Raw genomic sequence first — 27,541 nt, forward strand, 5'->3', positions numbered from 1 at the left:
GTACTTAAGTCAAGACTTACAGAAAGTGCAGAGCTCCACCATGCAGGTATTTGATGGGACATCACTATGAGCAGACAAGACAAATGCAAGAGATGCAGGATCTGGTAAGAAAACGTGCCCCTTGTGTTCCTGGAATAACTATCCCTCTGGCTCCTTGTACTTTACAGCACAGGACTGCAGAAGAGTCCTGAGACACTGAGTATAGCTATCAGGTGAGTTAGAGATGCTAGATCTGCTGAATGTTGGGCAAGTGCTTTAGACTTGTCATTTTTTCTCCATTCTCTTAGGGACACGTACATCCAATAATGTCACCATCACTGAGACAGCCAGGCACCTGCCTCAGGGCCACTGCATGTGCTACAGATAACTGTACACATTAGGGACCTCTCACCTACTTCATTCTGACTGATGAGAAAATTTCAGAGGTGCAATTCAAAGTCAGAGATAACTGTACCTCGATGTTGAACACCAAAAGTGAGAAAAATAAAAGCTGTCTTACAAAGTTACAATGTCTGAATTAGCCACCATCTGAAATATGTATTGTAGTCTCTCAAACTTGTTAACTGAATATAGGCCCACTTTCCTTTTTTTTTTTTTTTTTTTTTTTTTTTCACTAAAACCCTGTTTGGATTTTTTTCTTCTATGTCCAGGTCTGTGGTTTACTTTCCCTTTATCTTCTCTTCATTTGGATTTGATGAGAAAACCTAGAAAATGTAAGTATCTGTTCTTTAAGATTATCATAATTTATTGCTATCTTCTTGGCATCATTTCCTAGTGTCTGCAGTAATATATTCCAGGGTCTCAAAAGAATACAGATGGCACACATATGCCATTCTGAAATTTCCTTCTCCTGAGGAAAAAACATTTTTGGATGTTTGTATATATACATTATTAGGTGTCATTTGTGATAAACCTACACTGTACTATTTGTATTGATTCGTATCAGATTTGTTTCATAAAATTCTGAAACACTCAGTACTTGAATGTGGTTAGGACATGTGCATTGCAGGGACAGGCACTGTGGCTCTTGCCTGCAGAACTCTTGGATTGGCAATCCTCTGCCTCAGGTCACAGGTCACTCACAACTACAGAGTGGTACCTTTGACTTCAAAATGAGTAACTTGTAACACAGACAATTGAAGAAAATGTCAAATTGTTAGAATGCTAGGGATATTTATTCATTTTTCTTTATGCTCTTTGAAACATATCTTCCTCACTGGCTTCTATTGCTTTTAATGAAGAATCAGTTGTTTCCCAGAGTAGAGAAAATGAAATTTACCTATGTTAATAGTATTTCATTGTTTGATTTAGTGAGTTCTCTAAGTGCCTATTGAATTACCTTGCCTGCCTGAATTATCCTGCCAAAATAAGACTGGTGGCCTTGGAGACACCTCCCCCCTACCCCCACCCCCTCATCCCTCCACCAACCTAGTTCTGAAGTTACCCTGGTTCTTATTAGTTCAGAAAGGATTGCTAAAGTCATAGTGAGTCACTGAAGTCTCAGTACTTTACTGATTAGGAAACTCCCCTGCCAGCAGGGCAGCAAAGAGGGCCTGAACCTCAAAGGTTAGGGCAGGAAGCTAGGTAAGATGGGGATTCCCATTGGGGAAGTGGTTGCCTGGTAGCCAGACTGCAGCATGTTCTTAGTCATAGGTCATTGAAAGTGAACAGGATATAGGATAAGTGGAAATGCAGTTGGAGATAAACAGGTTGTTACCAGGGTGAAAGGGTCACAGGAGTTCCTAAATACACTAACCTCAAAAGGAGGGGTTACTAAGTAACCTAACTGCATTCCTGTAAACCCTAATTTCTACTTATCAGGAAGTTTGGAATTGCAGAGGGGGGGGGGGACAGAGGGAAGGTAAATTAAAACTGAGGTACCAATCTTCTAACTCAATGGGCAATTCTAAAAAAAAGGCTGGAAATCTCTAAGGCTTATGCCAGGATTGCTCCAGACAAGAAACCATGCCATATTTTGTCTTTTAGTATTTATTTTTCAGAATGTGAACTCCAATGGTCTGTGCACTCACATGCAAAATCCTCACACTCTAAGGCTGTGTGGTGGCTCTCTTCGTGTCCCTGTCTATCTTAGTTTTGGAGGCTATTTTCTCAGATACAGGGCTTGCTGTCCTATGTTTCCAGCTTTCATTTTCTTGTGCTGCTGACCCCAATCATCTGACTGCCAGATTTTAATATTCTGGTTTATGGGAGGTGATTCTTGGAGAAACAGATAGTTGATATTGTTTACTAAAACAGCTGGTTAGCTAGCTTTTAATTTTGAGTTGAAGCTCCTTCCCTTTTCATTGTCTGCATTTTTTTTAATATTACTGTAATTCAGAGACAGTGTCTGAACACTATGCAGTAGAACACACCATCCTTGGTTGTCACGAGGCACCTGTGTTCATGCAGCACTGGTGTCGCCCCACATCTGCTAGTGGCTCCTGGGATTGATGTCAAAGCAGCAGTGGTGTCTGCTCTTCTGCACTTTCAGTGGGAAGATCCCTGCATGTGTGCTCTTCTTAATTCTACCCTCCCCCAATGGGCCACCAGACTGACAGCTGGGAAGACAGCATGGGACTGACTCAGCCCCCCCCCCCAATATGGGTCTCAGCCAGAAGGACTGAGCATTTTAAGGAACCTCAGACAGTGGAGCCAGGATGAATCCCTCCTGCACAAAAGGACCTTGTGGGCACATCCCCCATGGAGGGATAACTGCCTTAACCTAGAGACAGTAGAGAAGCCCTAGTCCCTACTTCACATGACTGTCAGATCTATATGACCCCAACTTGATGGCATTCCCCTACATATGGAACTGGGGTAGGGGGATGGGAGGGGAGGGTGGTTAGCCTGTATATGAGAGGGCAGAGAGGATAAAAGGGGGGAATGAAGGTAAGGATGGAGGAGGGAGGTGGGCAGGGAGGAAGAGAGGGAGAGGGAACTGGGATCAACATGTAAAATAATAAATAAAAAAAAATGCTTTGACTCCAAAATTTAAATTCAAGGACAAGTTACTGGGGAAAATGATTTCTATTTTTGTTTCCACAGAAAATAAAAAGCAGTGGATTCCTTCCAGACTAATGTGGTTGGAACAAGCCAGACCACCTGAAACAGAGTACCAGGTGATCCTACATTCAAAACAGCTGGACAAAGCAGGCTTGCAGACTACAGCCAGGATTTCTGCATCTTCTTAGAACCCCACATAACAATGCCCCTTACCAGCAGGAAGTCGTTTGGAAAGAACAAAGCCCAAATTCCCAAGGATTTTCTATAAATGTTTGTTTTCATTTAAATAGACATGTTTATATAAAATTAAAAAAAAAAATTAAAAAAAAGAAATGTGTTCAACTAAATAAGAGCTGCAAAATCAGAGTGCCAGCTATCATGTCAACAGAGATATAGAAAATTTCATGAGGACCCAACTCCTAGATGATTGCCGGGGCAGGGGGGAAGGGGAATGTGGAATCAACTTTCCCCATAGATAAGTCTTATGATAGGTTATCTGATCCCAAGAGGTCCCTCTAAACACATGCACATAGGAACAACATTAAATAACTCATCTAGATGTGTGTGTGTGTGTGTGTGTGTGTGTGTGTGTGTGTGTGAATGTGTGTGTGTGTGTAACAGTAACAAAAGGAGAGGACATGAGTTTGAGATAGAGTAAGGAAAATGTGTGAGGGATTAAAGGAAGGGCAAGTAGAAATTATATGAGTATGATACACATCTATGAATTTCTTAACAAATGTTTACACTAGAAAAGGCAAAGGACACAGTCAACAAGACAAAATAGCAGTGTGAAACGATGTGAAACACAATGTGAAACGATGTTCACTAACCCCACATCTGACAAAGGGCAGATTTCTAAAATATACAAAGAATCCAAGAAGCTGGTTATCAAAAACACCAATAATCCAATTAAAAAGTGGGGTACAGAACTAAATATAAAATTCTCAATAGAGAAATGTAAAATGTCTGACACACACTTAAGAAAGTGTTCAACATCCTTAGCCATAAGGGAAATACAAATAAAAACAGCTCGGAGATACCATCTTACTCCTGTCAGAATGGCTAAAATCAAAAACACCAAAGACAGTTTATATGCCATTCTAGAGCCTTCATCGAGTAGCTGATGGAAGCAGAAGCAGACACCCACACCTAAACTCTAGCTGGACTCATGGAATTCAGTTACAGAGAGGGAGGAGTGATGAGCAAAAGGGCCAAGACAAGGCTGGAGAAACCCACAGAATCAGCTGACCTGAACAAGAGGGAGCTCATGCACCCAAGTCTGATGGCTGGGAAACCAGCACAGGAGTGACACAGACCCCCATAATGTGGGTGTTTGTTAGAAGGACTGGACAGTCTATGGTGTCTCTGGTAGTGGATCAGTATTCACCCCTAATATATGAATGGATTTTGGGAGCCCATTCCACATAGAGGAATACTTTCTCAGCTTAGACACATGGGTGAGGGCCTAGACCTTGAGCCAAATGTTATGACAGGTACCCCATGAAAGGTATCACCCTCCCTGGGGAGCAGAAAAGGATGGGCTGGTGTTTGATAGGTATAATAGGGGAGGATCAGAGCATAAGGGAACTGGGATTGACATGTAAATCAACCTTGTTTCAAATTAAATTTTAAAAAAATGAAAAAAAGAAGGTATTTTTATCATAGGAAAAAATAATTATAACTACTCTTTGTAAATGGTTAATATAAGAAAGAAGGAAGATTGGATGCCTTTCCTTATCTGGACTTTATCTAAGGAAAATGATTTGTGCAAAAACTCTGAGGCAATATGAATGGTATAGATGTGCATTCTATGGGTTTTAAGAAGAGCTGTACAATGTGTGGACTGATGTGTTTTGGATTCTCTCCTGAGCTCATTAGCCCACACCCATTCTTAAGAGTGTTTTCCTTCTTCCATTTTACATGTGTATTTCTGGAGAAAGCCTTTTTCCTGGGACACAGGAGTGTGGTACTGGCTGCCATTTGCATACAGTTCCATGGCTTAGCATTTCTAAGCAGCTGTCATTGACATTCTCCACTTTCTAGCTGTTTTTCCGGCTTCTGTAGTGACTTAAAAGGCTAATATTCTCTCTGTCTCCTCACCTAATTGTGGCTACCAGGGTTTTATGCTTTCCTATATTGTTTTTATCTCTTAAAAATCTATTAATATTGTTCCCAAACATTCTTTTCAGATAGTTTAAAAATTGTCTTTCTAATGAGACTAATAATCCCCAAAGGGAAATTCAGTTCCCTACTACAAAACTGGAACTACAGTGTTACAAAGACTGCTATGTCCCCTATGCCTCCTTGAAGCCTGCAGGAGCAGGTTTTGGTGCTGGCTGCCAAGTGTCTGTAGAGCATGGTGTACTCACCATACAGCTGTAGGAGGCAGTGTCCCTGAGCTGGGTGTCTGTGATGTGCAGGGTGCTGTGCTGAGCATCTTCAGACTTGCTGAGAATCTTCCAGTTGAGTTGTTATTCTCACTGTGAGTCATGACTGCCAGGGACACAAGACCTCTGCCTCTGTCTTGTTTGTACCACCTTAAGTTGTTAAAGGGGCACACACTGTAATTGCATTGAAGGATGCAGCTCTCTCCCTGAAGGACAGCCATGGAATGGGGATTCTGCTCCACTTGGATCTTGCCACCAGCCCCTATTTAGAAACCAGTGTAAAATTCAGAAATCAACCATCCACACTTAGTGATTGTAGTTTGCAACCTTTACTCTTCATATGGATCTCAGGTGACCTAGGAATATGAGTAGTTTGCTCTCTCCACCTCTCCCAAGGAATTACATCCTTCCCCGAAATCCTAAGAAAATGTTCTTTGATTTCCTGGGGCTCCCAGGTTAAAACCACCACACTGAAAATACAGCCATGAAATCACCCAGGAGGCACTCCCATGCTTCTCCATTGTTGTTCTGCAGAACTCTGCCCCAAGGTTGCTGCCTATTTCATCATCTCTTTCTTGTAACATACAGGAACTCTCAGGCAGCACATCCAGCCTATCAGAGACTGGAGACCCACCTCAGCTCCTGGAGTCAGGACCAATGCAGGCACTGCCATCCTGGGGTCAGAGCTGGACTGGCTCCAAACCTTTGAGTAAACATTTTGTTTCATTCACTGCAGGTGATGTGATGAACAATGTGGACTTTTGTGAAGTTATGTGTCCTGGCATGAGAACTGTTACAGGATTTTCACCAACAGAGAAGTGTAAGGCCACACAGCACAGGGTACACTGAATGAAGGCAAATGGATTTCAGAGGCAGATGCTCAGCAGCCAGGCAGCCTGCTGCCTCTGGGTTTGTGCTCAGTTCCCCCTGCAGTTTCTGTCACTCTGTCACCCACAGCACAGTAGTACTCAGCCGAGTCTGACTCTTGCACTGATGCTTTCTGCAAGTGGAAGGAGGTTGATCCTTTATTATGAGTAGCTTCAAAACCTCTGCTGTTTTCCCTCTTGCCAGCTGTAATAACTTTCAGGAGGAGCTGGATCTCCTCCTTTTATCACTTCACCTCATGAAATATATTATTTTATGTCCTATTAAATGACAGTGAGTCTTCCATTTATAATGTTCCTCTAATGATTTTCTGCACTTTTGGCTGGGTCCTTAGAAATTGCTTTAATATGTGCTTTTTGTTGAAATGTTTTTATTTCTGTATGGAATTGAAGAGATCACTTGCAAAGTATAGTAACCTTGTTACATGTTATTCATTTTCAGGCCTTAAATCATATCATGACATGTTTTCTTGGATATTAGACTGATGTTTCTGGTTTGAATGTGAATTGGTGTTTTTCCTTTGTAATTCTTTTGAGGTTTTTGTCTCTATGTAACCCATGCTGTCCTGGAACTCAACATATACACCAGGCAGGCCTCAAACTCAGAGATACACCTGCCTATGCCTCTTGAATGCTGATATTGAAGGCATGCGCAGTGTGGCTTTCTTTATACTTATTAAACATGTCCTTCCTTGTGGAGGAGCATTTCTTCTCTGGTCAGGTCTGATTATAGGTTGCAGCTGCATTATTTTTTCACTCAGTTTGAAGGCTCCTCTGCTATTCTTTGATTGAATGAACAGTCTATGTTTTCAAACATTTCCTCAGCTCCGTGTTCTACTTCTAGTTTCCTGGATTTGTTCTCTTGAATGTGCCCCACAATCCTCGGAAAGTTGGGATATGACCGTTGTTTTTCTATATAGTTTAAGATTGGATTACTATTTCAACCTTGTCTTGCATCAATGAAGCTCATCCTTCTTCTTGGACATGACTAATATTTTCTATTTGATTGATTGATTCCTCCTCTTCTTTTTTTGAGGGGGGAGGAAAAAGTTTATTTAATTATTTATTTATTTATTTATTTATTCATTTATTTATTTATTGGCTCACAGGCTACAGTCCATCATCAAGGAAGCCAAGGCAGAACTGAAACAGAGCCCACAGAGGGATGCTGTTGGTTGTTTCTTCCCACTGGGATGCTAAGCCATCTTTCATATAAATATACATATATATATATATATATGTTATAACCAAGTCCATTTAAATGAAAACAAACATTTATAGACAATATTTGGGAATATGGGCGTCGTTCTTCCCAAACTACTTCCTGCTGGTAAGGGGCGCTGTCATCGGATATTCTAAGAAGATGCAGAAATCCTGGCTGTAGTCTGTAAGGCTGTTTGGTCCAGCTCTTTTGAATGTAGAATCATCTGGTACTCTGTTTCAGAAGGTCTGGCTTGAGCAAACCACATTAGTCTGGAAGGAATCCACAGCTTTTCATTTTCTGTAGAAACAAAAATAAAAATCCTTTTCCCCAGTAACTTGTCCTTGAATTTAAATTTTGTAGTCAAAGCATTTTTTTAATTTAATTTATTGTTTTACATGTCGATCCCAATTCCCTCTCTCTCTCTCCTTCCTTCTCTCCTTCCCTCCCTTTTTCCCCTCTCTGCCCTCTCACCTGCACTCTTCTAACAATTATGATTGGTTCATGTTCAGAATCCCAGATTGCTTGCAGAAGTTTTCCTCAGTTTTTTAATATTTCTTCCAGCTCCTGATTACTTTTTTCACTTTGATAACTTCCTTATCAAGTCCCTGACTCTTACATTGTCCTTATGCTTATTTGACCCCCCCCAAACAGATATTCATGTCCTTACAAAGGATAACACAAAGTCTTTATCTCATAATTTAGCTCTTTGGTGTCCATGACTGAAGAGTTGTGAGTTTAGGTGGATATCATAGTGGGTTGTTGTCTCATATATTTTATGTTTATTCATTGTGTTTTTACCTCTAAAGGATGTGTCTTCTAAAGTTGTTCCTCTGTAGATTCAGGCCCAGGCACATAAGAAATTAATGAGGTTCCATCTCAGTTTACCATTAAGTCTCTAGTCCTCAACTCTATAGCTTTTCTTAATCTTGGTTGAAGTCTGTGTTTAGAATGTTGGAGAAACCATGGCTTCTTCTGAATTTGCCTCAATGAGAGAGATTAAACCAATAGGGAAGGTCTCTCACTCTATAGTCCCATTGCCTTATGAGCCTCACTTTATTTTCAAAAGCATCAGCATAGCCTGGTGTGGGCTCCATGCAACTGTCCATCCCTACTCTGGTATAGCTGAACCTCAGCATCTCAAGCTCAATACCAGATTTGTAGGCACTCCCCAGGAAACACCAGCAGTTTCACAGGGTGAACTCATCATAATATATCTCTGACTAATCCACTCATGATGGCTCTGGTTCACTCAGTTTCACAAGTACATCATGTTTTTGCTCTTCTGGATGCCTAGTCTGAGGTATGTGCTGTCACCAACTTAAAGAAAACTAATACTTTAAATCATTGCGGTGGAAGATTCCCTGGTATAAAGAATATTACACATGGTCTCTGGGGTCTGTTTGAGACAAAGTTTTAAAAGAAAGCCAATTCCTAAGGATGTTTCTACATTGCATAAAGTGAGGTTTTACTTAGAAACACACTTCTGATGCAGACCACAGATGAAGCAGCCACAGTTTGAATCTTCCCCTCTGGGAGCACAGGTGTGTTCTCAGCAGGGCTCCCTGAGAGAGGCTAGGCTTAAGGAGCTCTGGTTTTTGTTCAGCTTCTGCTATGGTTTCCAACACTGTGAGTTGATTCCCAGAGGGCACAGAAATACTTAAGGGTATCTGCTATCTGTGAAGCTGAAATGACAAGGCTGAAGGACTTGGCTGACTTCTGGAAGATGACAGAGTAGCGGTCAGTTCTTTCAGTCTGAGTTGAAGAAGAAATTTGGCGAATAAGGAAAATCATCTCCCCACTAAGAAGCTGCTTGTACCAAAACAGGTGATAAAAGTTCTGAGTTGTCTCCTATGAACACTCCAGGTTGACTTCTTCCCCCTCCTGTGCGCTTGCCATTGACTGGACCTGAGTCACTTTTTGGCCCAAATTGGATCCTACAGAACAATCACAAGGGGAAAAAAGTTTATTCTGTGGTAATGTGAACAAAACACTGTTGGATTTCAGTACCATGAGGCCTAAGATGAACTTCAATGAAGGCATATTCTGCTTGCTTCTCTGTAACCCCTGTTTCCTCTCACATCCATGTGAACTGCTATGTGCCTGGGGCAAGGCTTACTGCTTATTCCTTAACTAATGGGAGACATTCTTACCAGAGAAGGCCAAGGCCACCAGCACACAGAGCAGGCTGCAGGGAGGCATGTGGCCCGTGTCCCTCTCTGTGAGTGTTGACTTCTGGGTCTTAGATCACTGTGAGGTCATTGCCTGTCACTGCATGTGCACTGACTGTGTTTCCTACATTGATCAGGCAGGAAATGAGGTTTTGTATGATCATAGTTCCTTGTGCAGAGAGAAAAAGTGTAGGTCACCACAGACTTTTACTTGCTTCCTGTCTTCCTTGGTAGTTAAAAGGAGCAGCACCTAAAAGGGAGACTGGAAAAACCTGGCCCTGCTGAGGGTGAAGCTGCTTTGCACACAGGGTTGTTATTCAGTGGGATAATGTGGAGGATGGAAGTCAGATTCATTATGAGCCATGTGCTGTCTTTAATGCACCTGCAGACAGACCATTGTCATATGCTTACTTCTCTGTATCCATTATCTAATAAAGATTAATTTAAAAAAATAATTCTCACAAATCCATGAATTTCCCTGTGAATACTGGGACCTGAAACAATCTCCTCCATCTCTGAATTCTGGGGTCTGTATAAATTCTGCAGTTAGAAAAGCTACTTTTAACTCACACAGATTTCCTTTGCTTATGTCTGTGAATATGTTACAGGAATCAATTAGTAGTCTTTTAGGCTAAGGAGATGCTAGTGTGTCAGGTGCCAGCTGTGAATCATGAGGACCTATGTGCTGATCCCAGCAGCCACATAGGATCCAGTGATGTGGAAACTCCTGCAATCAGAGTTCTGGCAAAGAAACAGGGGACCCCTGGGATCTCACCAGTCAGTCAGTGTTGTCCAATTGGTGAGCTTCAATTTCAGTGAGAACCTGTACCAAAGAAATACATGAATAAAGGAGGAAATGAATAGAAGAAGATACACAATGATGATCACTAGTTTAGATACACACACACACACACACACACACACACACACACACACACAGGCTAGGGCACAGAGGGGGGGGGAGACAGAGATTGAGACAAGGAAATTGAGACAGAGAGAATTTACACTAATATAAAACTGACTTTTATAAAAACTGTCTTGTAACAGTCTAACATCAAGGTTTTTTCTCCATCCTCAAGGCCAGATAATGAGAAATTTAGTTTAAGGTGTAGTTAGTAAATGTTTCCAAAATTAAGGACGAAACTATGCTTGTTCCTTGCATCACAGTAAAGAAGGCTTTTGCCATTTTCCTCATTTTGGTTGGGATATATAAAAATATGGAAGAATAAACTGTGGTGTTCAGTATTCACTGGATTGCCCTCCTGACTGCTCTGTGTCTCTAATTTTTCCTTAGTATCTTTATGTGTAATATTCTTAATTCACACTCACCTTCTCAGTAACCAACCAGGCAACTCAACTGGATCTGACTGAAGCCCCCCCCCCCCAAAGCAGATTCCTACACAAGACACATGATATACATTATCATTTCAAAATGGAGGAAAGGGAGCATAGTAAGGAAATTCTGGATCAAAAAAAAAAAAAAAAAAAAAAAAAAAAAGACTAAAACAAGCTGGACAAACTACAAACTTTGCATTTCCATGTCTGATAATCAAGATGATCTTTAGATCTCCAACTCATTTCAACTTTGTTGACTGCAACACATTTCTTTCTTTTGGAAACATTGCACTAACTGTTAGCATCTCTTCTTGGCTAATATTCCAAGTGTCTGGCATCACTATCACCATGGGGTCTCCAAGGTAACCCAGCCTTTAGCTTCATAACCTCATGCTACTACCTATCTGGACCTCCATTTACGTACACCTCTGCCACATGCCTTGCTTCAGGAACTGTCCTTAGTTGCAGAGGGAGATTGCACTAAGTTCACTATTGGTTCTAATGCAAAACCCATGGGGCCTAAGCTGCCAAGTTCTGCTGCTTGGTAGAGCCAGAACATGGCCTCCTTGTTTAATAACATCTTCACCATTTTTCTGATTTCAGTTCTCTCTTTACTATTTAAGCTTGGTTTCCTGGCACTCACTCTGTAAAGTAGGATAGCCTCAAAATCAAAGATCTATCTTGATCAATCATGAAAACAGCCAAGTGGTGTTGGTAGGGCACACCTTTAATCCCAGCACTCAGGAGGCAAAGACAGAGGGATCTCTGTGAGTTCGAGGCCAACCTGATCTACAGAGCTAGTTCCAGGACAGGTTCCAAAACAATACAGAGAAACCCTGTTTTGGAAAACTGGAATAAAAAGATTATGTTATTATATATTAACCTGTTTTCATTGTATTGCCGGTCTCTTTAAGTATTTCCCAGCCTATCATTCCCTAGGAAGCTCAGAGTTTTGTCTTGAGGTACCCAGAGTTTCCCAATTCTTTGTTTTAAATCCTCAAGAATGTCTTTGCTCTCCTGCTGACTTCCAAGCTAGGTGTTTGTATTCAAAGAAGCCTATTCTTATCTGATACAAATGTTCTTCCCAATTTGGAGCTCAACTTTAAACTTGACAAGAATATTACACTTTGAAAGACATAGGGAGTTCACCTGCTGGCATTGTGAGATCTATCTCCTACTGCTAAGAGACAACTGAATTATTTTATTTCTTAATTTTCCATTTGCATACAGAAAACTATCCATTGTGGAAGAGAAGGGGAGATTGCAGGCTACCACATTATTTTTGTTGGTTTTGGTATTCTAAGACAGCGTTTCACTGTTTTCCTCAGCCTAGACGCCCAATCCTTGTTTCAAGCATGCTTCTGCCTTGACTTCCTAGGTAGTTAGGGCTATCACAGCTATCAATAATGTTATATGAAAATACTTAAATATATAAACTAATAAGTCTTTTCCAGTGGAAATCATATTAGTATTTAAGTGAATATACTTTGCAAAATGTTAAGTAATGAAAGGTCCTTTTTTTCCATTCTGTGCACTATGGCAGCTTCTATAACATTAAAAAAAAATACATTCGAAATTGTAATTTTTCATCTCTGAAATACACGGTGAAATTATTTCTTTAGTGAAACTTTTGCATTCTTTCCCCACTGAAGCCATATGTCTATTGTAAACACACCTCCTGGTTTACATACTTGAATTCTTGAAGGTAGATAGGGACTTGTACAGCAAAACAAGAGAAAGTATAAATGGCCAGTGGTCATGTAAATCACCACTTCCATGATCATCAGAGGAGAGTAAGGTAAAAGTCAAGTTTGTGATTTCTATCACAGAACTGACAGTCCAAGTGACTGACACATCGGGCTGCAATAACTACACATTAATAACATTGTTGACAAGAGTGTAGGGACATGGTGCTTATATAATTTACAGCTGGCACAAACTAACTACAAAAGCAACTATTTGTATAACTGTTTAGTAAACAATTCAACTGAACTAGTTAAGGAAATAGATGCAACTTTCCAGTGGTTGCTGAGGAGCAAAAGGAGACTGGAGAAAAGCAAGCAGTGACTACACCTCCCTCTGTCTGTGACTGAATGAATCTAATCCTTACATTCACTGTCACCAATCACCTCCTCCTACAAAAGAAAACTGCTCTGCACCTCTGCCAGGCTCAGTCCCACAGCAGGGTTTTCCTGGAGTCACAGCTGCAGGTTTGGGTGTGACTGCAGGTGCCTGGAGAGCACTGTGCACTTGCTGCACAGACTGCACAGACATAGGTGACTGAGTCTCCAGGCTGAGAATCTTGATGTGCAAGGCGAGCTGTGTATCATTTTCACTGAATAAGACTGAATCTTCAATCTTTCTTGTTACTTGACACTGAATTCATAGCTAACAGGAGTGCAGGGCCTTCTCCAGGGACCTGCAGGTACCATGCGAAGTAGTCAAATGCACTGTTCTCATGAGTGTAGTTCAGAACCGAAGTTCCTCCTTCCCAGACCTTCAGGGATTGGGGACTTTGTCTCACCTGCTGCTGGTCATGTCCCTCCTCCTGCTGCCCACTCACCCCTGTGTAGAGAAATGACAAATGTCGTTAGGTTTCCAAGTCTGCACTTTCTTTTTATGGTTTCCTCATTCATGGTTTTGCCCTTCCACAATAATGAGATTGACGACTACCTTATATACCATTCTAGAGCCTTCTGCTGGTACCTGATGGAACGAGAAGCAGACACCCACTGCTAACACTAGCCGAACTCTTGGAATCCAGGTACAGAGAGAGACAAATGATGAGCAAGGGGGTCAAGACCATGCTGGAGAAAACCACAGAATCAGCTGACCTGAACAAAGGGTATCTCATGCACCCCAGTCTAATAGCTGGGAAACCAGCATAGGACCGAACCAGACTCCTTTAATATGGGTGTTATTTAGGAGAACTATGCAGTCTATGGGTCCTCTGGTAATTAATCAGTATTTATCCCTAGTATATGAATGGACTTAGGGAACCCATCAGACATAGAGGGATACTTTCTCAGCCTAGACACACGTGGAAGAGCCTAGGCCCTGCCCCAAATGATATGACAGACTTTGAAGACTCCCAGTGATAAGCTTTACCATCTCTGTGGAGCCAAAAGAGGATGGGGTGAGTTTGGTGAGGGTGATAGGGGAGGATAGGATGGTAAGGGAATTGGGATTGGCATGTAAAACCACCTTTTTTTCAAATGTAAGAAAAAAAAGAAAAATATAAATAATAAATAGGAAATATGAACTGATGCCATCTGTAGGCAAACAGGCAGTATTGAAGGGTATGATGTTAGACAAAATAAAGCAGACAAGTAGAGACACACAACACATATATGTCCTCATATGTGAAACTGAAAAAGAAAGAAAGGAAGTACAGGTGATCTGAAATAGAAGTCATACAAATGAGTAAGGGGATGGGGAGAGCATGGTAGTATTCAGAAACCGGTACTGGACTAAACTTGGGCTTCTGACGGAATACTCCTCAGCTATACCCAAGAGTAACTCCTATGCATATGCACTAGGTTCCACTTTTAAAGGGCCCTGCCTACCTCCCATCCCCCACTCTCTCCCTCTCTGTCTGTTCTCTCTCTCTCCCACTTTCCTTTGTCCTGCTGTTCCTATCTATGGTGGCTGGTACACCCCTCTTCCCTCTTCATTATCCCATTCCCTAATTAAAAAACAAGACAACAACAAAAAACACCTCTCTGCCTGAAACCTGTCATATAGCACTTTTCTCTCCTGCACTGCTGTTCTTCAATTCCAATGGAGGGACAGGGGAAGGGATAGAACAACAGAGGGGAGAGGCCAGATGAATATGATGAAACCACTGCAAGTGCATATACTAAAGTATTACAACAAATCCACTACTTTGTACAATTATCGTGTGCTGATGATTATGGTAATTATATGATTAAAGAAATATTTGCTTTTGTTTTTCCCACTACACACACTTACATAAAAAAGTAAAAATACAGTTATCCTGGGAGAAGAATACATTAACTGGACACCACAGGTAACAAATAAAAATGCCCATGCCAGAAATGGGTTATCTCTTCTGGTGTTTGAAATAGTCTGCTTTCTATTGCTCAGGTAAATAAATATAATGACCAGAAGCAACTGGAGGAGGAAATGATTTATTATTTGGTTTACATTTTTGACCATGGGCTATCAGAGAAGTAAGCGAAGTCACGATTCAAGCTGGAATACTTGCAGTAAACATACATGAATACTGCTCACTAGCTTGCTTTCCCTGGCTTACTAATACTGCTTTTGTTGTTGTTACATGTTCTGTTTTGTTCTACTTTATTTTTTATTTTAACTTTTTTAAAATTAATTTTACATGTGAGGTACAGTTTCCCCTTCCAAGGTTCCCTCAGTTCCCTCCCCCACATCCTTTGTACCAAACCCCCATGCAATCCTCAGAAAGGGTTAGGCCTCCCATAGGGAGTCAACAAACCCAGGCCTGGTAAGTTCAGGCAGACCCAAGCTAGTCCCCACTGCATCAAGGTTGAGCAAGGTATCCCACCATAGAGAGTGCATTCCAAAAGACACTCAATCTTTTTCTGGTTCCAATAGTTTTGATATATAAAGTGATTACATCTTTGCTGAGGTCAACTATACCATAGATTTCTCTCCTCCACCTTCCTGTTTTTTCTCCCTATATCCTTATGATTCCCTATCTGTCTATTGTACCTAAAACTACTTTATTCAGGAGAATGGAGAAGCCAGTCATAAGACAAAAGGAGATGGCAATGCTTGCTGTTTACAACAAATTTGATAAAATAGGCAAATGTTTGGATTCCATGTGTGTCACATTTTATTGACCTCTTACATGACTGTACACATGGTGATTATTAAACCACTAACATTTTTTCACTTTTATGATTTTATTTTCTGAGCTTATACTATAATACCAACTTCTCCCTCTAAAATTTTCTAAATTTTCCTTCTTGTTCTCTGTCAAATTTATGGCCTCTACTATCAATTGTTGCTACATAGGCATGTAGAAACATATTTATTCCTAAATATGTAAATACAATAGCTCATCTGTACAGTGTTGCTTGTATTGAAAGACCTAAAAAGTAATGTTAATGATGGACTAACCTAGAAACCAATATCTGTTCCTTGGAATTTGCTAGCTTCCTCTCACAGGGCCCTGAGATAAGAAGAATTCACACTGCCCCTCCTTTCCTGTGAGTCAACAGGTGGTAAATGGGGTCAAGAGATAGCTATAACTCTGGTTTGCCCAGACAAGATTAATTAGCACACCTGAGACCCTAAGGCCTGCTGACCCTAATAGCAGACCATCCTGCCTCCAAGGGTCAGGTACTCAATGGACAGAAGGTCCCACCCCCTCCCTAAGCTTGTGGGTTTGCCTTTAAAAACACCTGGGCCCAGGGGAGGGGGCTTCTCCCTAGCCTGCTTGCTGGAGGAGCCCCTTTGTGCAAATGTTTCCTGTTCATTAAAACCTCTTGCGTTTTGCAGCAACTGGACTGGACATTGAGTTCTTGGGGTATCGACCGAACCTGGAAGACTCCTCATTCTGAGGGTCTTACAGTATGTATGTTCTCAAGGATGACCACTCTCTACTAGGTAACCGACTGGCACACTCTTTGGGATGAAAACTGTCTCCTACTACCTGTATTCCTTAGTTGTCAATAGCTCATTAACCAGAATCGAGGCTTTGTTCACTTTTCTACATAAATTTGAACATGTCTATCGTTGTCCTTCTTCAGCTCATGTTTAGACAGCCATGTTGGAGAGTCTCCATGTGTGTAGCTTCTGACATTCTTAGGAGACACTTTCACTGATATCCCTGGTCCTCTGGCTGTTGCTGTATTTCCTCCCAACCTCTTTAGTGTGTTCTGACCTTTAGGCACAAGGGTTTTATTTAAGACATATCCACAGGACGAGACTCCACCACTCTGCATCTTGACTGCTTGTGTTTTCTGCAATGGCCTCCATCCACTAGAAAGTCATGGATCTTGGAGGAAAACCAAAACCAGCACAATTCCCAACTAAAATCTAATTATTTATATACACATCCCTTTGCAAATTTTAGCATGAGTCATTCATTCTTTTCTATTGAGTTTAAGAATTTTAGATATTATCTTTAAATGTAGTTGAACAAGATATATGATTTGTTGTTCTTTTGCTTCAGTTTTTGGATAAAGCTAGAAGGGGGTCCTGTGTGGGCAACCATGGCAGATTCCATGACAGGTGAGGGTGACCAAGGCCGGGACAAACATGACAGGCATACAAAGCTTGTGTGAGAAGTTTTAATAGAAAGGGATGGAGGAGAAAGGGAAAAGAGGTAAAGAGACAGAGAGAGGACAGCAGAGAAGAGGGCAGAAAGAGCAGTCAGAGTAGAAAAGAACAGTAAGAGAAGAAGGAGGCATGAATGGAAAGGGCTTTGTCATTTAAAGGGGTCCTTTGCACCTGCCAGTAGACTAGTACTCAAGGAACGCTGGGCTGGCCAGTGTACTGCCTGAGTGCATTCTGCCAGATGACAGAGCTAGGCCAGCATAATGCCTGAATCCCTACATGTTTGAGCACTTTCTCACAGTCACTCTTCTCTTTGTTTTCTTAAGGACATTGAGAACTCTGTTGAGAAAACTTCAAAGCAGTGATGAGTGGAATGAAATATATGCAAAGATAACTCAAAATGATGGATTAGGAGATTCAATACCTTCAATATCCCAAAATGTCATCTATGAATTCAATAAATTCCACTGAAACTCCAAGAACACCCTTTTTAACAATTTTGAATAGAGACCAGCTCACTGTGGGTGGCTCCATCCTGTGGGAAAGTGTCCTGGGCCATATACATAAGGTAGTTAAGTATGAGCCTGTGAGTGGGATAGCAGCAGAGTTCTTCCAGGGTTGTTGTTGTAATCTCCTGTTTGAGGTCTTGCCTTGATTACCAATTATGGATTGTGACCTGGAACATAAAACTAAATAAATCCTTCCATGCTGTAAGTACTTTTTCTCAGAGATTTACGGCAGCATCAGAAAGGAAACCAGGATGTCAGCTCTCTGTACATTCTGTGTCTTCTATGACTGGATGTTCTTGCTGTTGGTTCAGGGTGACCTGGAAGCCCACCTTTGCCTTTCATCCCCCTTTCTCTTATCCTTTGTGAGTTCTGCACACTGCAGCTTAAATGATCACATTGACTGTGAGCTCCATCCTCTCCTCTGTTAGCTGGAAGATGGAGACTGATGCTTCTGGAGGGAGTATGCATGGAGAAATGAAGATATAACCAAAGCCCTGAAACTCTGAGACAAAAAAAAAAAAAAAAAAAAAAAAAAAAAAAAAAAAAAAAACATCCTGAGGTAAATTCTACCAAGGAAAAGGATACTGAAGTAAATTCTACACAGGAAAAGGATACTAAACCTGGCAGAAGTTCTATTTTATCTTCATGATGTCTTGTGACTGGTTGGGCCACACCCACCTAGCTAAAAGTTTGAACACTGGCTTCAGGCGTGTTGGGAGCAAGTGCTTCCATAGCACAGAAATAAATGCCTGAGTCTATGGTCTGGGAGGAGGAAATGTACAAAGAGCTGTGACAATCCTTAGCTACTGTAAGTCTCCCACTCTGCTTTGTTCCAAATGGGTTGAAAAACAGGCTGGTTAGGTGACCAGAGAGGTGGAAAGTTGCATTGCAGGTCTGCACTCTCTTCCTCTTGCAGAACCAAGGACTCAGGACTCTGCTCCACTTGTTGCCCTTTCACCCCTGAGTACAAACAGAGAAACAGACTCAGCTGGAGGTCTCTGAGCATCCACAGAACCCTGAACACACCCCAAGTGCTCTGAGAAGCAGGCAGCTGTGCAGGACTCCTGAGCTGCTTCCCCCACCCTCCATGTGCCCAGCACAGTCCTCTCTGTCCCTGAGTGTGGACAGCCAGACTCACAGCAAACCTGGGAGCACAGCAGCCCCAGCAGAGAGCACAGCAGCCTCTTCATGGTGCTGTGTGGATGCTGGAGACAGAAGCAGTAACCAAACCCTGGGCTGTGGTGTCAGGATGGCTATGAATGTCCCTCCTCCTGCACCAGGCAGCTCCACCCAGGACCCCTGCCAGGACAGACACTGCAAAGGTCCCTCCCAGCTTTCTGAGCCTGAAGCTCCTCCCAACCAGACTTGACTAAGAGTCTGGATAGAGCAAGGTGTGGAGATGGGCATTTTAGATCACTCTTGGTTTGTATGCAGTTAGGGATTTTGGAAGCATGAGAGGACCGGTCCTGCCCGAAGAGAACAAGACTCAGTCCCACACAGAGCCTGACATGCTCAGAGAAGCAACAGCTAAATGTTGAACTCAGGAAACAGGAACTTGTTCAGACTAAAAACATTTCCTGGGGCCTGAGGGAGATAAGGGTCTTTGTCCTTCCAAGAGGCCTTTGTTCCCAGTGCAGCATCCACACCAGAAGACTATAGCTGTCTGTAACTCCAGCTCCTGGGGACTGATGCTCTCTTCTGTTCTCAGAACCTGTACACAAATGTCAGACATTTGCATAGACGCATTGTCATTCTCATTGAAAACTAGCAAGAATCTTCACCTGTGAGGAAAAGTAAGAAAAATCACTGCAGCAGAAGTAGAAACAGGAACATAATGATGGAGTAATATAATCGTTTCATAGATTTGGAATGCAATTTGAAAACTGGAATACTCTTGCATCAGTCAAGGTTTGTTCTAAACCTTGTCTTATAATATGACCACAAAAAAAGGAAGTGGAGTGTGGAAAGCTTATATAGAAGATCTGCATCCAGAGTGACAGGGACAGTGGGTCTGGTGTGTTATTGCACATGGTGACTGCAGGGAACATTGCACTTGAGTTCATAACAATACAGGAAGGTATATTAAAGTTCTCTCCATAAAGGTGATTACTTGAGAAATGAAACATTGCCTCAAAAATAACTCACAGCTGTAGCCTTGCTTTCTTTGCACTGCCAGCTCCCGAATAATGACACAGTGACTTCTGATTTAGTATGAAAGCCTGGCCTTATCTTAGGCTTATTCCCAACTAAGTCTTTCAAATTTTATTTTTTTAGCTCTTAAAACTTGAATTAAACCCTTTTATACAAATTTCTGTTCTGAAGTGTGGCCCATTACCTCTCCTCCATACTGTAGGTCTGACTTCTTCTGTGTCACACTGGATAATCCTGTGTGCCACATTCTTCCCAGAGTTCCTATCTCTGCCTGGAACTCCTGCCTATCCTATCCCAGCTATTGGATATTCAGTTCTTTATTAAACCACTCATAAGATGTCTTAGTCAGGTAAGGAATAACAGATACACCTCTTTACACAGTGTCATCAAATAACTCACAACACCCAACCTCATGCCATCTCAGCCCATCATTGTCCCAAACAGTATTAGACCAGCTAATGACTTGCTAGGTATTTTGGTAGAATATGGTAATAATTTGATAGAAATTTTGACTCAGGTATAACAATATTGTGAATGACATTTTTTTTTTTGAACTGGAGTAAAAATTCTACTGAAGGAAGAACAAACCAGATCTTTTCTTTGAAAAATGAGAAACAATAAAGGCAACTAAGATCTATACCATAGAAAGGAAGCATTTTCCAAGACTCCAGTTTCTCTTTACTGTTACTTTTATGAAATGTGCCAACTGCCTAAGTACCAGAGACTATGACCTTGGTCTCTTATTCTGCAATGTCAGGTGGTTTGTGTCCAGATATGCACTTGTGACTCAGGGCAGAGGAACACTCAGCTCCTTCAGTCCAGCTGTCAAGGGTCCTCAAATGCAAGGAGTTTCCACTCTTCCATATTCAGTTTGAAAGCCCTCCATGGATGAGATAGGTTGGCTACCTTGCATGAGCTTCAGGATGCACCAAGGACCCAGGTTAGGATGTTCACATTCAGGAAGAGAAACTGATGAGCAAGAGATGAGTAGCTGACCCTCCCCAGAGCAGCTGCTGCAGATGCACAGATGCAGCTATCAGGCTGGGTACCACCTGGACTCTGCATCCTCCTGCAGCATCAGTGATGTGTGGGGGATTCAGCACTAAGTTAGTCTCTGTTCAGAGTGAAGCAGCACAGTGTTCCTTCTGTGCATGAGGGACTATAGCACAGTGACAGTGAACAGCAGGGCTACTCTGCACTGCAGGAGGCACAGCAAGATCACCAAGGTGAGCAGGAAGCAGCTCACTCTTTCCCAGAAATTCTCAGGAAGGGATACAGCCTGAAGAGTGGGAGAGGTGGACAGAGCTTGCTTTGACTAAGGGAGGTTTAGATGCCTTCATCCTAGGGACAATGAGGAGGAGTCATTGCCTTTCCTTTGGGCTTCATCTGGCATCTGCATAAAGTACATTTAGTCAGAATACCTACTGCAACAGTGGAGGGGGGTTACAGAAAATAACTACTTAGCGATTTTATACATGAATATAATGTATTCAGATCATACCCAACACCACCACACCCTGTTCCCCCTACAACGCCTCACATAAGCTACTATATCAACCTCCCCTGAAGAAGAAATTAGAAGGGGGGAATTAGGGCAAGAAGAACAAGCTTAAGGGAAAGAGGTAAGATAATTGAACAAGGTACTGTAATGTCCTAAGGGCACAAGGGGCTCTTAGTGAAGACTTCAAAGCAGGGTAGGGGAGAATGAAGGTTTCTTTGAGTTTATCACAATCTATGAAAACAACATTTACTTTTTAGAAAGGGGTTTCCTCTAGAGCTAAATTTAGAAATAACAAGTTCACATCTGCAGTGACCTTCCCCCATCTTTGCTAACTTCTGAGTGTGAATTCCAAGGCTTTCTGATCATGTGCAGAAAAAGGTCAATGCTTTCTAAGTAGAGACTTGGGAGTTTTTGAAAAGAAGAATATAAATTTATGAACAGAAATTGGAGAAAAAGATACTTACATTGACAAAATTACAGAATTTTACACATTTCAAAACAAGTATTAGGAACATAGTAATCAGAACACAGCAGTCACCAGAGTTCTACACAAAGTCATCAAAGTGCCTGAGAAAATGATGGAGTTGATGTTGCTAGGAATGCTGCAACTATGTTTGCTCTTGAACAATTTATTAGAGAGTATAAATTAGAATAAACATTGTAAATATACTTTAGAAAAACCGCAAGCCTGCTATAGACAATCTTCACTTTGAAGAACAAAGAGTCAAATTCAAGAAACATCAAACTGATGAGAGACTCGTTTACCTGTGCGGTCCCTTTGCATTCCTTATAAAATACAACATGATTCAGTAATATCACAGACCATATTCTAGGTCCTGCCCAGAGGAGGATACTATGTCATGTGTCATGCATGGACATCAGGGGGCAGGGGGCAGGAGTTATGAGAATTTCAATTCCACTGCCACAATTCACAATTCTTTCTCCAGCAAGGTATTTTGAGTGTTAACTTATACAAATAAGGCTTTCTCTTTCTATTTCTCTCTCTCTCTCTCTCTATTTCTCTCTCTCTCTCTCTCTTTGTGTGTGTGTGTTTGTGTTTGTATATATGTATATGTGACTGTTATCAATCAAAGTGAAGTCATTAAGGACCTTAACACAAAGCTTTCAGTGAGACAATTTTGTGTCACAGGAAGAACACAAAGGACAGAATCCTCTTTAGACAGACAAGAGAGCACAGGGTGTCAGCAGTAAACAGTGAGAGCAAAACAGGACATTGGAAGCAGTCAGGGAAGGGATTACAACACTGGAACATGCCTGTAATTAACTCAAACTGGCTGATTGTGGTGGCTCACACTGGTAGGATTTGCTGAAGAAGGCAAACGCAGGAAGATCATGAGTTCGAGGACAGCCTGGGCTACACATTTAGCAGGGCGATGGTGGCTCATGCCTTTAATCCCAGAACTTGAGAAGCAGAGACAGGCAGATCTCTGTGAGTTCCAGAAAAGCCTGATCTACAAGAGCTAGTTCCAGGACAACAGCCAAAGCTGCAGAGAAACCCGGTCTGGAAAAACAAAACAAAACAAAACCCTGACATGACTTTGAAGTAACCAAGTAACCAAGAGGCAAATAGTCATGATGTAAACACCATTAGCTAAAGGCTGTGAAATATTGATGCATACACCTATGTGTACAATGAGGAGACAATGAGTCACATGAGTAAGTCCAACTCAATGTTCACCCCAGCCAGATCCAAAATATGTTTACATTCTCTTTATCATCAACTGGCAAATGAAAATTATACTTGAGGGATATCCGAGGAAAAACAGTCTAGAGTAGGATAGCATATACTTAGCCCTTGATTTGAGATCTTTCTTCATTTACAGAGACATAAATATGAGTACTAGAGGTTTCTCCATTATATCAATATTTTGTTTCCAGAATTGAGTTGCATCTCAATACCTTGGCTTCCTTTCCCACATTGCAGAAGAATTATCAGAGAATCTAACTCTACTCCCAGGTGAGTGAACCACCCTGTCCTCAGGATTTAAGCAGAGTGCAATGCCTTATGAGAGCAGACATGATGGGGGAAGCCATTCTGGATAGAGACTTTCATAACCAGGCTTCCCCTACATGGTGAGTAGGATAGGGGAAGAGCTGCCTCTAGCGCATCATCTTTAGAGTTTCAACACCTGTGTTTCCAAAGTATTTTCACTAAGTGAATGCTGTTGGGGAATCTGAAGGTTTCAATGAGAATGGCCCTATAATCTCAGATAGCTGAATGTTTGGATATGAGCTGGTGGTCTGTTAAGAAGGATCAGGAGGTATGGCCCTGTCAGAAGAGGTGTGTCACTAATGGTGGTCACTGGCATCAAAGGGTCCAAGCCAGGCCCAGTCTTTCACTCTCTGTCTCTTGTTGGTGAAATGTAAGCATTCAGACACTGCTCCATGGACATGTCTGTCTGCTACTATATTGTCCAACATGGTCATCATCGCTCTAACCCTCTGAAACTGTAAACAAGCCCCCGATTAAATGTTTTCTTCTGTGATTTACTGGCCATGGTGTCTTCACAGAAAAGAACAGTAACTGAGACCAGAAGTCAGGCTGAATCTCTGTAACATGGACAAAGGAGAGAAGAACCTAAATTACTTTGGAGTGAGACTGAAGCAGATTTTTAAAGATTAGAGTCTGTGTTCCTCATCTAGTCATAAATTTGTGGTATAAAAGCAGAAGGTTACTGGAGAATTTAAATCAATAAGTTTTTAAGACATTGCAGTAAAGTTAAATCCCATGTCCAGCTTTCCCTGTAGGTGTTTTCTGTGAGAGATACTCCACTTATGATTTCTCTGGATCAAATCCTGTTGAATCTGGCAATGACTTCCACCCTATCATGTCAGAAAATACACAATTTCCTAGGTTTCTAGGAATTTGGCCTGAGATTTGTTGCTGTTTTTCAGACTGCTAGGGAAACCCTGTAACGAGTACGGTTTTTCCGCCTGCTGCTGCCCGGTCTTGTCCTGCTGCCGCGCCAGCCCCAAATAATACACAGAGACTCTGTATTTGATACAATACTGTTGGCCTGGTTACTTGTTTCTTATCGGCTAGCTCTGCCTTTAATTATTAACCCATTTCTGCTGATCTATGTATTTTCACATGGCCTTCTCTTACCGGGGAGGCGGCTGGTGTCCAGATCTCTCCAGACTCTCCATCTTGACTCCTCCTTACTACTTCCTATTTCCTCCTTGTCTCCTAGTCCCTCCTACCTTCCTTTCCTATTGGCCAACAGTGCTTTATTATTAACCAATATGAGAAACATATACAGAATGACATCTCCCATCAAAACCCCACTGAGAGAAGTCACCCAGCCCTCCCTCATAGGGCCACTCCCCTCACCCTCCTGCACCTTGGTTTGTGTGCAGCTTCCCCTGCATCTCCCTCACTGTGTCTCTCAGAGCACAGTAGTACAGGGCAGAGTCTGACAGCTGCACTGAGGACTTCTGCAGGTGGAAGGAGCTGCTGCTCTTATGGAGGGTGGCATGGAACCCTTGCTGCTCTGTCCTCTTGTTGTCTGTGGAGCTCTTCAGGAGGAGCTGAGGGGCTTTGTTGAGATATTGCATGTACCAGAAAATCACAGGAGCTGAATTAGTCTGATAAGTGCAGTTCAGCCTCACAGGTGACCCCTCTGTGATAGTAATCAAGCCTTCTGTCTGTGTCACTGAGTCCCCGATACTCCTCTCTGAAAATTATAAATAAACATATAAACAAATAAATAAATAGGGAGGGGTCACATTGCTAAGTGAGGAAGAATATAAAGACCCCCACAGCTGTAAGAAAGTGACATCATCAACATGTAGGTAAATGTGACTCACCCAGCACCAAGAAGAGCAGCAGAACTGAGCAGGTGTCAGGAAGCATGTTCACAGAAGACAGTGACACTTGGTTCTTGAGTTCACCAATTCACAGAACAAGTCTCCTCATCCTTATTGCAACTCCTCCCTCATCACAAGGACCTCCTTCTGCACAGTTATCATCTGTCATGTGAAGCCACCACCTGATGAGACATTAACCACATCTGAAGAGGCAGTGCCCTCTGCTGGTTTCCCCTCAACCTCCACCAAAGATGTCTGCAAAACACATTGTGAATAAACTTGAAACTTCACCCAAACAAGGCAAGTCCCATGTCCACAACAATTACCCGAAATCACCAGGGTTGTTGAACTATGTATATCCTGTGATATTGTGATATTTACGGTGATGAGTGTACATAAAAGAATACATATATAAACACACACACACATACACACCTCTGATATAATTTATCTGCTTTTTCTCATTTTATTATTATTGAGTATGGTATGCGATGTATTTTGATTATATTTACCTTATCCCTCCATTCCTGACAGATTCATCCACTGTTCACTAGAAACCTAGTTTTGTGCCACTCCATTAATAATAAATCATCTCAGGTTGGCATTACAGGTTGTAGTGCCCACATATTCTTGGATGTGAAACCTTCAGTGGAGGGTGATTTATGTACCCAGGTCTCCACCATTAAAGAAGTCCGAATCTCTTTCCCAGCAGCTACCGACTGCCAATAGCTCCTTAGCTAAGGTTGGGAATGCCCACCTTCCTTCTGCTTGCTGGAACTGTGTCTTGCCTTATCCTTTGTAAGTCTTACATATGCTGTAGACCTCTGTGAGTTCATGTGTGCAGCTGCCCTGCTGAGTCAAGACAACACAATTTTCTTGTAGTCATCCCCCACCTATGGCTCTCACAGTCTTTCTACCCTATATTCCTCAGTGACCTCTGACTTGGGAGGAGGATGTGTGATGGAATTGTTCCATCTGGAGCTGATGTGCTACAGCCTTTTCTCTGCAGCACAGTGAATTCTAGTTCTTTGTATCAATCACCACATGATGTACCAAGAAGCTTTTCTGAAGACTGACTGATGCACCAACGTGTGTTTTTAACAAAAATTCATTAGGAGTTGATCTATTAATATGTCCCTTTATCAGGGTAATGGTCATGGATTCTCTTCCAGGGTCTATGTCTTGTCTAGTCGCAAGTTCATAGTCCCCAAAACAGTGCCACATATGGGTTTCAGGTTGTGAAACAGAACTTAAACTGAATCAGAAGTTGGTTGGTTACTCCCATGACATTTGTGCCACTATTGAGCTAATGGACATGTCTGTAAGACTGTGGTTGTAGCTCATGGGGTTCAGAGATCAAAAAGACTGACAATTTTTTCTTTCAGCAGGATGCATAGCACATTCTGGCACTATGAAAGCTATCCAGTAAGAATGAAATGTCAAGGTGAGTATCAGCTTAATTACTCCATGCTCTTTGACTTATTCATTAGGTTCTTAAAATCAGGTATCAAAGGGTGATCGACAGTATGGGCAATATCTCATAATACACAGAGGTATATGGAACCAAACTATTCAACAAGACATAATCGACTCCTGGCACTTAGATTTTTGTTTGTTATCCTGTGTTGTCTAATAGGGGTATTGTTGTCCCATTACAGGATAATTCCACTAAAACTCTTCATGTACACATGTGTGTGTGAACTAATGGAGTAAAAAGTGGTTGCTGAATATGCTGGGACAAAACACAAACTATATTGTGACCTGACACAGGAGTTCTGGGGACTGAATTGTTTTATCCAATAACATCTCTCCAGTCCAATCCAAGGATTATTCCTGAGGGAAATTATTAAGATGCTTTTTAGGGAAGGAAAAAAGAGTAAAGTATTTAGACTGTGTCAGCAAGGGGAACACAGGGATGTAGGCAGAGGTGCTCATACTATAGCGTGTTTCCTCACCTCTTAGTTGACATAGACTTAATGTGAAGAAGCACAGAGGCCAGTACAAATGATAGAGGCATCGAGAGCTCTACTAAGAAATTTGTCATTAGTTGACCAGGCAACAAAGCCACTCTATGTTGTCATAAATAGCACATATCTTGTTGATATTATGCTTCATATGATGATACATTATTCTTCAAAGTGTGGCATTGGTTATGGAGAAGAGTTCCTAGAAGCAGGGAAGCAACTAAGACAATGAAGCTGAAAATCAGTGTGAGTCACTGATAGTTTTATATGGAGGTGGTAGCACCAGGCTGGGCAGTAAAGTTCTAGCATGGAGCTCAGAATTCAG

Source organism: Phodopus roborovskii, unplaced genomic scaffold, assembly GCF_943737965.1.
Source record: "Phodopus roborovskii unplaced genomic scaffold, PHOROB, whole genome shotgun sequence".
NCBI classification, from domain to species: domain Eukaryota; kingdom Metazoa; phylum Chordata; class Mammalia; order Rodentia; family Cricetidae; genus Phodopus; species Phodopus roborovskii.